Source organism: Quercus suber, unplaced genomic scaffold (genome assembly GCF_002906115.3).
Source record: "Quercus suber isolate HL8 unplaced genomic scaffold, Cork oak 2.0 scaffold_14, whole genome shotgun sequence".
Taxonomy (NCBI): domain Eukaryota; kingdom Viridiplantae; phylum Streptophyta; class Magnoliopsida; order Fagales; family Fagaceae; genus Quercus; species Quercus suber.
In genome coordinates this window covers 1,975,871-1,991,572 of record NW_027069479.1, presented here as the reverse complement: position 1 = coordinate 1,991,572, position 15,702 = coordinate 1,975,871, and the positions used below count along the sequence as shown (strand labels likewise).

The 15,702-nt window shown below is 38.6% G+C and overlaps 1 pseudogene; it reads right to left on the bottom strand.

Annotated features, from left to right (window-relative positions):
• Positions 1–1,510: 1,510 nt before the first annotated feature.
• Positions 1,511–9,723, bottom strand: LOC112040630 (beta-glucosidase 18-like; annotated as a pseudogene).
• Positions 9,724–15,702: the final 5,979 nt, after the last annotated feature.

Here is a 15,702-nt window from a genome sequence, read left to right as displayed (position 1 = left end):
TGGACGAGCTCTGGACAAGGGGGCAACTGATGTATAACCAAAAATCACATCTATGGTTCGTCCAGACGGGTCGTCCAGAGAGTTGGGGATAGCCAAACATCAGGCCATCTTCAATTCGTCCAGACATCTCGTCCTCGGGGTGTTGGGCAATTGATCACTCTAGGGAATCCAATCGAGAGAATCGTCCATGCACAAGGTGCATGGACGACCACACAACGACACAGCGAAGAGTCGTCCATGCGCAGAGCACATGGACGACTACGCGAACACTTGGCGAACTTCGTAGCGGTTCATCAACCCGCGTTCATCGCCGCCAATCCCTCCATTGCATGTAACTTCCAACGGCGGTTATGATTTTTTGTAGCCGTTGAGGAGGTTATGTTCGAATTCCAAGATCCTAGGGGAAGTTATTGAACTAGTATCCGCCCTAGAGTACCCTATATAAGGCCGGTCTTCACCATGCAAAGGGATGAATTTCCTGAGATTTTACATTGAATAAAGTTAGAACTCCATTAGAAGAGAAACTAACTTCATCATCGGAGGGTGTTTGGCCGGCTCACCCCGGTCACCCTTTGACTGCTCTCTCTCTTTGTAGGCCTCCGCTAGCGCTGTAGTCCACCGAAGCCGAAGTGTTCAACTAACTGATCCCATACATCATCAGTATATATATCATTGCATCAAAGTTATTATTAAAATATTTGGAGTTTATTACAACAAAAATTTTGTTGTATAAACCTATTACCTCAAATTTTATTGCAACATTTTGTATCAACTATGGCAATGACTCTAATGCTATTGCAATAGTTTTTTTCGTTGCAATAAACATTTTTTGTTGTAGTGGGACATGAATTTATTTGTTGTGTTTAATTGTATCCTAAAGACGAATTTGCTTGTAACCCTTAAGCAAACTCTTTAAAGTGGGGGGCAACTATTGTGTTGAAGACAACAATTTAATCGTACCTCTAAAAGGTAAAAACCTATTGTTCTCCTGATCCTTCAATTGCTTTCTTGTATTTCCCAACAGTCTCTCCCACTTTCATATCTTAGGGCATCTCATGCTTAAAATGTCTTTTTCTTTTTTTTTTCCTTCGTTGACAAGCATATTTGTCCATCCCCACTCCAATAATAATAATAATAATAAAGAAAAAATTATTACCTTAGAGTTTTACTTATTTCTTATATGACCCTAAAGTTAAACTTATCCTAATACTTCTAAATAGTGCTCCATATTTACCGTTGTTCAAAGTTTGGAAGGACGTCACATGCTTAAAGTCATGTGATGTGGAATAAAATTTAAGATTGATGTTTAAATATTATAAATTTTATTACTTAGATCTATAAAATAATATGTCAACTTTTAAAACATAAAATGATAAACTAAAATCATAATTAAGAAATTTATATATATTATATTATTATAAAACATCAATTATATTTATTATCAAATAAATTTGTAAATATTTTAATAGAATTAATAGTAATAATTTTAGAGCTTTTCTAGTTTTAATCCTTACCAATACAAATTGAATGCCAATGCTCTATTAACAGCTTGCCGATCCCATTCTTTATCTCTAAGGAGTTTATACATTAATGCATCTGCAACGATCCCAATAAACCCACCATGTTTCATGTGCATGAAATTCAATCTTACTAACTCAACAATCCCGAAACACCAAAGAATAATAATGCTAATAATGGTAACAAAAACAATAGTATATAAGAACCTTGCTGCCCATTAAAAATTACCTGAAAAAGCTTACGATATAAATGAACAGCCATGGAATATGATAGCAACATGTTGTGCATGGCAATAAGAGGCTCTTTGTCAGAATTGCCAGAAGAACAATTTCCAAAAGGCTTTGAACAGTGACCTGGTGGGTATGCTCCCCATATATAAGCCCTATTGATGAAGAGGCCCGGCTCATTGATTGTGGCCTAGTACTTTATCTCCAAACTTCTTAAAACAAATTTCGGCAAAATGCACAAAATCTTTCCTACACCAGAGCCATTATCCATTTTAAGTATTAACTACATTAACTCATTATTCTTTGGCACAAACAAACAAAGGGTAAGATTTCAAGAGAATTTTAATTTTTTACTTTAGGAGTGGGACGGGAAAGTGTAGGGAAGGCCCTTAAAAAGCATGGTAAATTAAGCCAAAATTTCACACCTATTTTAACACCCAATTTTACAATTCAAGAGGATCTTAATTGTACAAATCAATAAGTTGTGAAATTAGGTATGCGAATAGGTACCTCAAGAATTAAAAAAAAAAATGTTATATCCACAACATTATTACAATGATTTCATAATAAATCTTAAGTGATAAATTGTTATTAGTGGGCAAAAAGTAAATTTCATTGGTGGGTTTAAATTAAAACCAATAATAGTTTGACACATAAGATTTGTTATGAAAATCTTATAGACGTAACATTATTCTTATTCTTTGCAATAACTTGATAACTTTTTTCTTATTCTTTGTACTAACTTGATAACATGAGCAACTTTGAATGATGGAAAAAATGTAATAGGTTTATATGTAGCATGTCATCAAGTTCTAAAAAAATGTGTGGTTGAAAACGATATTTGTTAATTTGATAATGCATTTGTTAGGATGTAAAGAAGGCAAAGATTTGAGATTTACTGTATCTGAGGGCTGAGCCATCTCCCATATCTATCCTCCAGTTCTTGTGGAATGTCATTATGGTGTATGGTCACAAATGATTGAATTCCTACATCATGCATCAAATCCTTTGCTTATATTTGCTATTTCGAGACAATAAACTGTAGATAATTTATTTATTTATTTTTTTAATAATTCGATAATTGAGATGAGGCGATTTGAACTCTAAATGTTTTCGTTAGAAATAAGTTATATGTCTTTTGGCAAATTATAAAGAAATTAAGATAAGGAGGTTGTTTAAAGAAACCCAGAAGGTTACCTCTGAGCAATACATTTTCTATGATTTCGTTATAAAACATGATCCCTCTTGGATTAATTTCACCAAATCTTCCTCCTGTTAAGATCAAGAAATAATAAGTTGGTAAAATTATGGATTGACATTGGGTAAATGACAAGTTCAGAATTCAAAAACATACTAGGTAGGATTCTTGCCCAAGAAATCGAGAACCGATATGCATTAACCCCCAAAGACTGCACTATCTTAAGGTCTTCCTGTGCATATAGAAGGAATTAGGATGGACAACCATTTTGCCTTTTGGTCGTTGAACTTCATTCCATTCTATTATTTTTGTCCTTTAAGTTTCAACTTTCATATCCTTAAAATTAGTAAAATAATATCCGCACAGTAATCTACACGATAATATATCATTTGATTAATTTGATATGTTTACAATAATAAATAGCTAATTATACGATTTAAAGATTACATGCCAACAGACTAATTGGATTAAAAAAGGCCACGTAGCCACCACGACAGCTCACTATAAGTTAATTGAGAAATTCAAAATGTGGCCAATCGTGGTTGCCCTGTAACACTTTTTTTTTAATCTGCTTAGATTGCTAGCAAATAATTTTTAAAGTAACGTATGTAGACATGTTTTTTTAATTATTATATTAAATTTATCTTCTTCTTAATAAAATTGCAATACTTGTATTAAAAAAAATTATATGCCCCATCAATATTAGCTTACAGACCTAATTGGATCATTTTACACACTTTGAAACTTCAAAAACCAAATTTACTAAACATCAAAAATGACTTATTCTCAAGAAATTAATTAAAAATACACTTCCATCCATAAGGAAAAAAAAAAAAAAAAATAGTTTCAACTTTCATATCCTTAAAATTAGTAAAATAATATCCGCACAGTAATCTACACGATAATATATCATTTGATTAATTTGATATGTTTACAATAATAAATAGCTAATTATACGATTTAAAGATTACATGCCAACAGACTAATTGGATTAAAAAAGGCCACGTAGCCACCACGACAGCTCACTATAAGTTAATTGAGAAATTCAAAATGTGGCCAATCGTGGTTGCCCTGTAACACTTTTTTTTTAATCTGCTTAGATTGCTAGCAAATAAATTTTAAAGTAACGTATGTAGACATGTTTTTTTAATTATTATATTAAATTTTGTCTTCTTCTTAATAAAATTGCAATACTTTTATTAAAAAAAATTATATGCCCCATCAATATTAGCTTACAGACCTAATTGGATCATTTTACACACTTTGAAACTTCAAAAACCAAATTTACTAAACATCAAAAATGACTTATTCTCAAGAAATTAATTAAAAATACACTTTCATTCATAAGGAAAAAAAAAAAAAAATTACATACCTAAATCTTAAGTGAGGAACTTAAAGAATAATATTTAAGTACTGTACCTAAATTTCTAGGTTATTTTAAAGTCAGTTTTTCTCCACTAATTCAAAGGTTTGTGCATTGAAAAATTAATGTCAAGCTTTATACCAGGTAGCGATGGTAATGATCGTCAGCAACGTCCCCGTTTTCATTATTCATTATATTTCCTGAACATTAAAATAATCAAACAGTCAATATTGAGCAATTAGAGTACATTTAGCTGAACAGTGAATATATATTTATTTATATATATCTTTACCTGGAACATGACAAAATACATCCCAGTTGCTAGCACCCTTACCATCTTCGAGATATGCACCTTCAACCTATAACATATTGCATCAAAGAAATCTCAGACTCAACCTGTGATTCCCCAAATTGATACTGAATTGCTTAAGTGTGTGAGTTGTTTGTGTTGGGCTTTGTAGAGCCTAGTTTATTTTTGGCCTAGCCCATTGTAACCCTATAAGTAGGATATAAAAGGCCGCTTTTATAATTAGGGTTTTTTGATTACTATTGTTGTTGTGTTTTTAGAGAGAGAGAAAAAACACTGTAGCCACACTTTGTATTTTTCTCTTATAATAGTGAAATCCCTGCAACTCCGTGGACGTAGGTAAATTGCTGAACCACGTAAATACTATCTTGTGCGTGTGATTGTTTTTCTTTGACGTGTGTTTTCTCTTTTTTTTTTTTTTTTTGGTTTCTCACAGGTTGGAATTTTGGTTAAATTCCTAACAACTGGTATCAGAGCCTAGGGTTAGGTTTGAGTGGGAGCAATGGCAGAGGAAGCAGGAAAGGCGTCTGGAATAGAAAAGTTTGATGGCACAGACTTCGCATATTGGAGGATGCAGATTGAAGATTATCTCTATGGGAGGAAATTGCATCTGCCTCTTTTGGGGACAAAACCTGAGGCGATGAAGGCTGATGAATGTGCTCTTCTTGATAGACAGGTACTAGGAGTTATCAGGTTAACTCTGTCTAGGTCTGTTGCACATAATGTTGTAAAGGAGAAGACCACAGCAAATCTGATGAAGGCTTTGTCTGGTATGTATGAAAAGCCGTCAACAAACAACAAGGTGCATCTGATGAAGAAACTGTTCAATTTGAAGATGGCAGAGAATGCATCAGTAGCACAACATCTGAACGAATTTAATACTATCACAAATCAATTGTCGTCTGTAGAAATTGATTTTGATGATGAGATTTATGCTCTGATCATCTTGGCTTCTTTGCCAAACAGTTGGGAGGCAATGAGGATGGCAGTAAGTAATTCTACAGGAAAGGAAAAACTCAAGTACAATGATATTCGAGATTTAATTCTGGCTGAGGAGATTCGCAGAAGAGATGCAGGTGAAACCTCAGGATCTGGTTCTGCCCTAAACCTTGAGACAAGAGGCAGAGGTAATAACAGAAATTCAAATTAAGGCAGATCAAAATCCAGAAATACTAATCAGAACAGAAGTAAATCTAGATCAGGCCAACAAGTACAATTCTGGAATTGTGGGAAAACAGGTCACTTTAGGAACCAATGCAAAAGTCCTAAGAAGAAGAATGAAGATGATTCTGCTAATGCTGTAACAGAAGAGGTACAGGATGCAATACTTCTTGCAGTAGACAGTCCACTTGATGATTGGGTTTTGGATTCAGGAGCCTCGTTTCATACCACTCCACACCGAGAAATCATACAGAACTATGCTGCAGGGGATTTTGGTAAGGTGTATTTGGCTGATGGTTCAGCCCTGGATGTTGTGGTTATGGGAGATGTCCGGATATTGTTACCCAATGGGTCTGTTTGGTTACTGGAGAAGGTTCGACATATTTCTGACCTAAGGAGGAATCTGATTTCTGTTAGACAACTTGATGATGAAGGGCATGCAATACTATTTGTTGGTGGTACTTGGAAGGTTACAAAGGGAGCTAGAGTATTGGCTCGTGGAAAGAAGACTGGCACTCTCTATATGACCTCAAGTCCAAGAGACACAATTGCAGTTGCTGATGCAAGTACTGATACAAGCCTATGGCACCGCAGGCTTGGTCACATGAGTGAGAAAGGGATGAAGATGCTGTTGTTAAAAGGAAAACTATCAGAATTGAAGTCCATTGATTTTGACATGTATGAAAGCTGCATCTTAGTAAAGCAGAAAAAGGTGAGTTTTTTGAAAACTGGCAGGACACCGAAGGCAGAAAAATTGGAGTTAGTACACACTGATTTATGGGGGCCTTCTCCAGTTGCATCCCTTGGAGGTTCAAGGTACTACATCACTTTCATTGATGATTCAAGCAGAAAGGTATGGGTTTATTTTTTGAAAAATAAATCTGATGTATTTGAAACTTTTAAGAAGTGGAAGGCTATGGTTGAGATAGAAACAGGTTTAAAACTAAAATGTTTGAGGTCTGATAATGAAGGAGAGTACATAGATGGAGGGTTCAGTGAGTATTGTGCTGCACAGGGAATTAGGATGGAAAAGACCATTCCTGGGACACCACAGCAGAATGGTGTGGCTGAGCGCATGAACAGAACTCTTAATGAGCATGCTAGGAGTATGAGGTTGCATGCTGGACTACCAAAAACTTTCTGGGCTGATGCTATTAGCACTACAGCTTACCTGATAAACCGAGGGCCATCAGTTCCCATGGAGTTCAAACTTCCTGAGGAGGTTTGGAGCGGTAAAGAGGTAAAATTTTTCCATTTAAAAGTTTTTGGTTGTGTTTCTTATGTTCACATTGATTCTGATGCTCGTAGTAAACTTGATGCTAAGTCTAAAATATGGTTTTTCATTGGCTATGGTGATGAGAAATTTAGCTATAGGTTTTGGGATGAACAAAATAAGAAAATCATCAGAAGTAGAAATGTGATATTTAATGAACAGGTTATGTACAAGGACAGGTCAATTGTAGTATCAAATATTGCAGAGATAGATCAAAAGAAATCTGAGTTTGTTAACTTAGATGGATTGACTGAAAGTACTGTCCAGAAAAGGGGTGAAGAAAATAAGGAGAATGCAGATTCACAGGTAGATCAGAGTACACCTGTAGCTGAAGTCCGCAGATCTTCCAGGAATATTAGACCTCCACAGCGTTATTCACCTGCTTTAAATTATCTACTATTGACTGATGGTGGTGAGCCAGAGTGTTATGATGAAGCCTTGCAAGATGAAAATTCAAGCAAGTGGCAGTTAGTCATGAATGATGAGATGGATTCCTTGTTGGGGAATCAGACATGGGAACTGACTAAATTGCCAGTAGGAAAGAAGGCTTTGCACAACAAGTGGGTATACAGAATAAAGAATGAGCATGATGGTAGCAAACGTTACAAGGCTAGATTAGTTGTTAAAGGGTTCCAGCAAAAGGAAGGCATTGACTACACAGAGATATTTTCTCCAGTTGTGAAGATGTCAACAATTAGACTGGTGCTGGGAATGGTGGCTGCAGAAAACTTACATCTTGAGCAGTTAGATGTGAAGACAACATTCCTTCATGGTGATTTGGAGGAAGACCTTTACATGATTCAGCCACAAGGATTTATTGTTCAGGGACAAGAGAATCTAGTCTGCAAACTAAGAAAGAGCTTGTATGGCCTAAAACAAGCTCCTAGACAGTGGTACAAGAAATTTGACAATTTTATGCATAAAATTGGGTTCAAGAGATGTGAAGCTGATCATTGTTGCTATGTTAAATTCTTTGACAATTCTTATATCATTTTACTATTGTATGTGGATGATATGCTCATTGCAGGGTCTAGCATTGAGGAGATTAATAATCTGAAGAAGCAATTGTCAAAACAGTTTGCAATGAAGGATTTAGGAGCTGCAAAGCAAATCCTTGGTATAAGAATCATTAGAGACAAGGCTAATGGTACATTGAAACTTTCATAGTCAGAGTATGTGAAGAAAGTTCTCTGCAGGTTCAACATGAATGAATCTAAACCAGTGAGCACACCCTTGGGTAGTCATTTCAAACTGAGCAAAGAATAGTCACCGAAGATAGAAGAAGAAAGGGACCATATGAGCAAGGTGCCTTATGCCTCAGCTATTGGCAGCTTGATGTATGCTATGGTGTGTACAAGGCCAGACATTGCACATGCAGTGGGAGTTGTGAGCAGATTCATGAGTAGGCCTGGAAAGCAACATTGGGAGGCAGTCAAGTGGATTCTGAGATATCTGAAGGGTTCATCAGATACATGTCTTTGCTTCATAGGTGCAAGTTTGAAGTTGCAAGGTTATGTAGATGCTAATTTTGCTGGCGATATTGATAGTAGAAAGAGTACTACTGGGTTTGTATTTACTCTAGGTGGTACAGCTATATCATGGGCTTCAAATCTACAAAAGATTGTTACTTTGTCTACTACAGAAGCTGAGTATGTTGCAGCAACTGAAGCTGGAAAGGAGATGATTTGGCTACATGGTTTCTTAGATGAATTAGGTAAGAAGCAGGAGATGGGCATTCTACACAGTGACAGTCAGAGTACAATCTTTCTTGCCAAAAATTCGACTTTTCATTCAAAGTCGAAGCATATACAAACAAAATACCACTTTATTCGTTACCTTGTTGAAGATAAGTTGGTAACACTTGAGAAGATATGTGGATCTAAGAACCCAGCAGATATGTTGACTAAGGGTGTCACTATTGAGAAGTTGAAGCTGTGCTTCAATTGGTCTTCTAGCTTGAGGACAGGAGGATGAGTTGCAGGGATGAGGGATTGCTTTTGGAGGATAGCGGCTGATGTTGATGATTGAACTAGTCTCCAAGTGGGAGATTTGTTGGGCTTTGTGGAGCCTAGTTTATTTTTGGCTTAGCCCATTGTAACCCTATAAGTAGGATATAAAAGGCCGCTTTTATAATTAGGGTTTTCTGACTACTACTGTTGTTGTGTTTTTAGAGAGAGAAAAAAAACACTGTAGCCACACTTTGTATTTTTCCCTGATAATAGTGAAATCCCTGCAACTCCGTGGACATAGATAAATTGCTGAACCACGTAAATACTGTCTTGTGCGTGTGATTGTTTTTCTTTGACGTGTGTTTTCTCTATTTTTTTTTTTTTGGTTTCTCACAGGTTGGAATTTTGGTTAAATTCCTAACAGTTTAGATGTGTATTAAGTCTCACATTAGACACATGCTGTGCAATTTTGACTTTATGAATTACAAAGAAGCTCATTTGTAACTAAACAGAGGAAGAAAAAGAAAAAGAAAAGAAATAATGCCTGATATGATGAAGTGCTTGTTCCAAAGAGGAAACCATCTGGGAATTGGGATTTTTTTACATCTTCTTCGTCTTCATTGGAACTTTGAGCAGAAAAATGAGCATAAGAGAAAAGTATAGCTGTAAAGACCAAGAAAAAGAGCTGTAATGTTGTGATTGTCATTTTGGTTTCAACTGTAACCATGTCCTTTTGGTTTCAATTTGTGGTATAAAAAGCATTCCAGGCATTTAGATATACTACACGTAATTCACAAATGGGCCAGGGTGCAAGTTGTGGCTTGTCATGTATTATTAAATACCATATGATTCATATCTGTTGTTCACCAATGATTTGGACTATTGTATATAAACGAGTTACATTTGAGAATAAACCAAAAAAAAAAAATGTTGGGATAATAGAGGCTAAGGTTGGCTTCGTCCAGTAGGATTTTTAGAGATAGGAAATTAGGAATTATCAATAAAAGCTCTTCTTATTTTGTTGGAAGTTTTAGGATTTGCTTAATTGTTAGTATTTGATTATCAGTTTGTAATTTGAATTAGTTTAAATTTTAAACACCCCTAATGCATTTCTTGTATGCATGACTATTTAAGAGGAGGAGTCAATTAACCAAAAAAAAATTCAATTCGAAACAAAAGAAAGAAAAAAAAACTAAAAAACACAAGAATGTCCTACACCCCCAATGACCCTGAGAACCATTTCTTGAAAGATAATTCCCGGAAAAAGACTTATGTTGAGGTGATCTAAGAGACTTGCATGGAAGAGCTATGTGATAAAACATAAACTGAGCCAGAAGAAGAATGACCTATACCAGAGACAGATACTGTTGACTCGCTGGAGATGGCGGAGATCCACACTAGTGACGAGGCTGTTTCACCTGGGGAGGACTGGGAGATCGCAGTTACCACCGAGATGAAGCACAAAATGGTTGGACCATGCAAACTAGGATCATCCTCAAACTCACAGGTAGACAGCTTGGGTATCGAGCTCTTCAAACCAGGTTAGCGGGTATTTGGCGCCCTACAGGTAAGTCGCATTTAATTGATATCGGATACGGTTTCTTTATTATGCGTTTTGAAGTTCTAACGGACTACCAACATGCTCTTATGGATGGACCATGGTTTGTGGGAGACCAGTATCTACATGTTCAGCCGTGGGAAGCGGACTTCCACGTTGGAAATAAGCTAGGAAAACTTCTAAAAATTGACGCCGTCACAAGTGCCACCAGCTGGGGCCGCTTTGCTCGACTATGTGTCCAATTTAACATAACCTCTCCTTTGCCGAAATGTGTCAAAATCGAAAATTTTTGGCAGGACATTGTCTACGAGAACATGTCGTTGTTATGCTTCTGATGTGGCCGAATAGGACATAGGGAGGTCAACTGCCTAGAACAACATATTGTAATAACTCACACGAACCTAACTGGACTTGAACCACATGCTGAGCCTAGGGTACCGGTGCTGGAGAAAAATCACTCTCCGTGGAAGACCGTCCAAATGAGGAGGTCCAGCATGCATGGGAAAATCACCGAAAATCCAACACGTGGAAAGTTTACTCACCGAAATGCTTACACGCTGAGTAAGCCATGTGAGGTTGCTCCTTCAACCGACCCTCTAGTGATGCGATCTCCTCACGCCATTTCGGTGACAAGCTAGGTGTCCAAGGGAAAAGCCAAGCAAGATGGCTCCCACCGAACTGATGTGGCGTAGTATGGTGAAAACTCTTTTTTACTGCTGCCACGTGAACCTAAAGGGGATTACATGCAAGACTCCCATGCAAACAGCTGCCCTCGTTTAGCTCGGATTCACAATATACCAAATGATTACATGCATGAGGAGAACTCAACTCTTCCTCACTTGACCGAAACTTCACATGCACCTCCTAAACCACAAGATGGCCCCCTCCTCCGACCAAAACTCCTCGACCCCAACACCGACTGAACCCGATCTCCACTTCACACCTTCTCCTCAATCCTACCCGAATCTCCACATCCTTCACTCCATGTTCACTCATTCTTCACTCCTCACGACTAAGCTCAGCAAATAAAACTTCTAGAATAGATATGTAGTGGTCTCTCCCTTGGCCGCTCCGACGATGAGACAGTGAACTATGTGCGCATCCCAGTTCATCCACGAGCTGCATTGGTTTGGAACCAGGTGACTCAAACTCCGAGCTTGCCAATGCGCCTCGAACCTCCACCTCAAGCCAACCTTTACCAAAGGTCTCGCACACATACACGAATGCACTGGACAGCCCATCCTTACCAACACCCAGAGAGGCATCACAGGACTCCATCAGTCTGGTAAAGAAATGCTCGGATGAGCCATTCCAGCGAGTCCTCCCTGAAACAACTTCCAGAAGCCATTTTTCGATTCCTCGATCTCAACGAAATAAACTTGGCGCTGCAGGACGACGAATCCAACCTATATGTCATCATGTTCTCAAACCCAAGCTTGCCATTTGTTGTGTCCGTCACGCACTGGGCTAGGCTCGGCGAAAGCGACCCAATATATCATCTGAAGACGACCACAGCGAGGCATCAATGCCTCTCTCACTCAGTGACAAGGAACCCGAGGACCAGGGGAGTCTCGAACGATTACCTAAATCCTAATACCTCTTCCATGAAAATGATTGCATGGAAGTGTCAAGGAGCTGGAAGTGTGGCTTTTTGCAACCATGCGTATGAGCTTCATCGACGACATCGTCCTAATATTTTGGTCATTATGGAGCCTCGTATAGCTGAAGAACGGGCACAAGTGGTTATTAACACTCTTCCTTATACCCACTCCAGGCATGTGGACCCTAATGGCTTCTCTAAAGGCATTTGGATGTTATAGAACGAAAGCACCGCCTTTCAGGTGGAAATTCTCACGCATAGTTAGCATAGCATTTGCGTGCTAGTGAAGGTATCCTCTCCCTCCCTATCTTTTTTACTTACTGCAGTTTATGCTTCGCCAAACTTTAATAAACGTATCTTTTTTGGGATTACCTACAAAATCTTGCAAATCTTGTTGATTTACCTTGGGTTTTACTTAGTGATTTTAATGATATGCTTTCTAAGGAAGAAAAAAATGGGAGGGCTTCCTCTTGATAGAAGTAGGCTGAACGCTTCTAGAAATTGCTTAGATAACTGTGGCCTCATGGATCTTGGCTTCCAAGGACCACGTTTTACTTGGAGAAATAAGAATCTTGACTGGAACCGCAACATAAAAGAGAGGTTAGATAGAGGTTTGGGAAATGCAAAGTGGAAGATCATTTTCTTGGCAGCTGAATTACATCATCTCCCTAGGGTAAAGTCTGACCACTGCCCCATTTTGCTTGTTACTAACCCTTTGGAGCGAAAATGCCCCAAACCCTTCCGTTTTGAGCAAATGCGGCTCGTGGACCCCTCTTTTTCGGCCCTTATAGAGAGTAGTTGGCACGCTTCAGAAAATTTACCGTCTACGTCCTCCTCTTTATCTAGGTTCCCTCGACGACTGAAATTTTTAACAACCAATATTAGTGTTTGGAACAAGACCCAGTTTGGAAATATTTTCCAACAGAAAAACCGCCATTTAGCTAGACTTCGAGGCATACAAACGGCTATGGCTAGGAAACCATCTACTTTTCTCTATTCCCTGGAACAACAACTCACCCAGGAGTACAACACCATCCTTCACCAGGAATATTTATTTTGGCAGCTTAAGTTGCATATCATGTGGTTAAACTATGGTGATGCGAATACCAAATATTTCCATCTCCACACTATTCAACGCCATAGCCAATCCCGCGTGTATACCTTAAAGGATGACATAGGGCTGTGGCTTACTGGTGATCCTTTACTGCGTCATATAAATGATGCCTTTAATAATCTTTTCCATGCTACTTCAGCTCATATGCGTCCCTCTTCTAGGTGTGAGAGACAGTTTTCTCAACCTAGCCCTTTCTTAGAAAATGCCTAGAGTCTGACCCAAATTCCCCAACCAGAGGAAATTATTAAGAACCTTACCACTCTCCCTCCGTTAAAAGCACCGGGTCCAGATGGTTATCATGTGCTTTTCTTCCAAACAAATTGGTCTAATCTTGGATCAGGTGTTATTTAAGTAATCCAAGAGATTTTTGAACAACTCATTATCCCGCCTTCGAAGGGCCTAACAAACTTAATCCTGATCTCGAAACTTGCCCAACCTGAGAAAATCACGCAATTTCATCCAATTAGTCTATGTAACACTCTTTATAAGTTGGTCTCTCGGATTATAGTACATCGACTCAAACCTTTCATGGCTGATATTATCAACCCTTGTCAGGTGGGGTTTGTGCTAGGCCGTAGAACAAGCGATAATATAATCCTTTTCCAAGAGGTTATTAGGACTTTAATTAAGTGTCGTGATGGAACAAGGTACATTGCGTCAAAATTGGACCTTGAAAAGGCATACGATAGGTTAGAATGGGACTTCATTCGGGAATTGCTGGAATTCTTCCAGATTCTCTCCAACCTCATCACCCTTATCATGAATATGGTTTCATCTACTAGTTTTCATATTCTTTGGAATGGAAGTCCACTTCCTGAAATTGTGCCTACGAGGGGAGTTCGGTAGGGGGACCCGCTTTCCCCCTATCTTTTTATCCTGTGTTTAGAAGACTGTCTGTCCGACTGGAAGAGGCTGTACGCGATAAACATATTCATCCTATGACTTTTAGGGTAGAGTACGTCTCTCTCATTTGTTCTTCGCTGATGATATCTTTCTTTTCACTAAAGCCACGAGTGGAGATTGTAGACATTTAAACTCAATATTACAAAACTTTTGTGCCTCGTCGGGGCAGATTATAAGTGCTTCCAAATCTTGAATTTGGTTTACCCCTCGTACCCCTAGACACTTAAAAGATCAAGTGATTGGCATATTTGGACTACCAACCATGGACCGAATAGGCACATACCTTAGAACCCCTATTTTCACTACATGTCGTATAACTAACTCCTACCAATTTCTTGTCGATAAAATCCAGAAACGAATTAAAGGCTGGTAAGCAAAATATCTGACAATGGTTGGCCGCGCCACCCTTATTAAGGCAACAGTGACAACCATTCCTATTTATGCTATGCAAACCACGCTCCTCCCCCAAAAGATTAGTCACCAAATTGACAAATTGAGCTGCAAATTCTTATGGGGGGACACCACTTCCCAGCGTGGCTACCACACAGTCAACTGGGAAACTGTTACCTTACCAAAGGACGCGGGGGGTTTGGGCATACCATCCACTCGCCATCGAAATCGAGCGATTCTCATGAACCAAGCTTGGCGATTATATTCTAATCCCAATATGCTCTGGGCTCAGGTTCTTAAAGTCAAATATTTCCCTCACACCACATTGTTTACCAATACTAGGGGAATGAGAGGGACTCATATTTGGCACTCTCTCTCACTTGGTATTCAGTTGCTTCTTGAAGGCATGTGCTGGGTTGTTGGAGATAGGCATACCATTTGGATTTGGAAGGATCAGTGGTTGCCTCAGGGCGCCCTGCATAGCTATATTGAAGGCCCTATCCATATTCAGGATGAGGATCAACGAGTGAGCTCCTTGCAGACCCAACTCAATTGGAATTTCGATTCCTTAAATATCCCTCTCCCCTTCTCTCTTCGAAATCTAATTCAGGGTATCCCTATTGCCCATTTCACACAACTCTCAGATACACTTAAGTGGCCCCATAATAATGGCACGTGTTCTGTGAAATCGGCTTCCAAATTTCTCTTCCATAAACAAAATGCCCCATTCAATGCTCAGGGTTGGAAGTGGATTTGGGCTTTAACTTGTCCTAAAAAGATTCAAGTGTTCATTTGGAAAGCAATGTGTGATAGGCTGCCCACTCGCACCTTCCTTACCATTGGCCGCCTTCATTTAGATGCTCATTGTCCTAGGTGTCATCATCTAGAAACAACCATTCCCATCTTAAGGGATTGTCCCTGGGCAAAAGAGGTTTGGAGTCAATCCCCGGGAATTCTGCCCATGTCTTTCTTTCAATTGTCTCTTCAAGATTGGCTCCGAAGTAATGCAACTGCAGAAACAAGTATACTGCTTATTCAACTCCCGTGGCGAGTTTATTTTCCTTTTCTCTGTTGGAATTTATGGCTGGCAAGAAACAAAAGGATCTTTAAGGGTCAATCCAGATCCCAACATAATCTTATA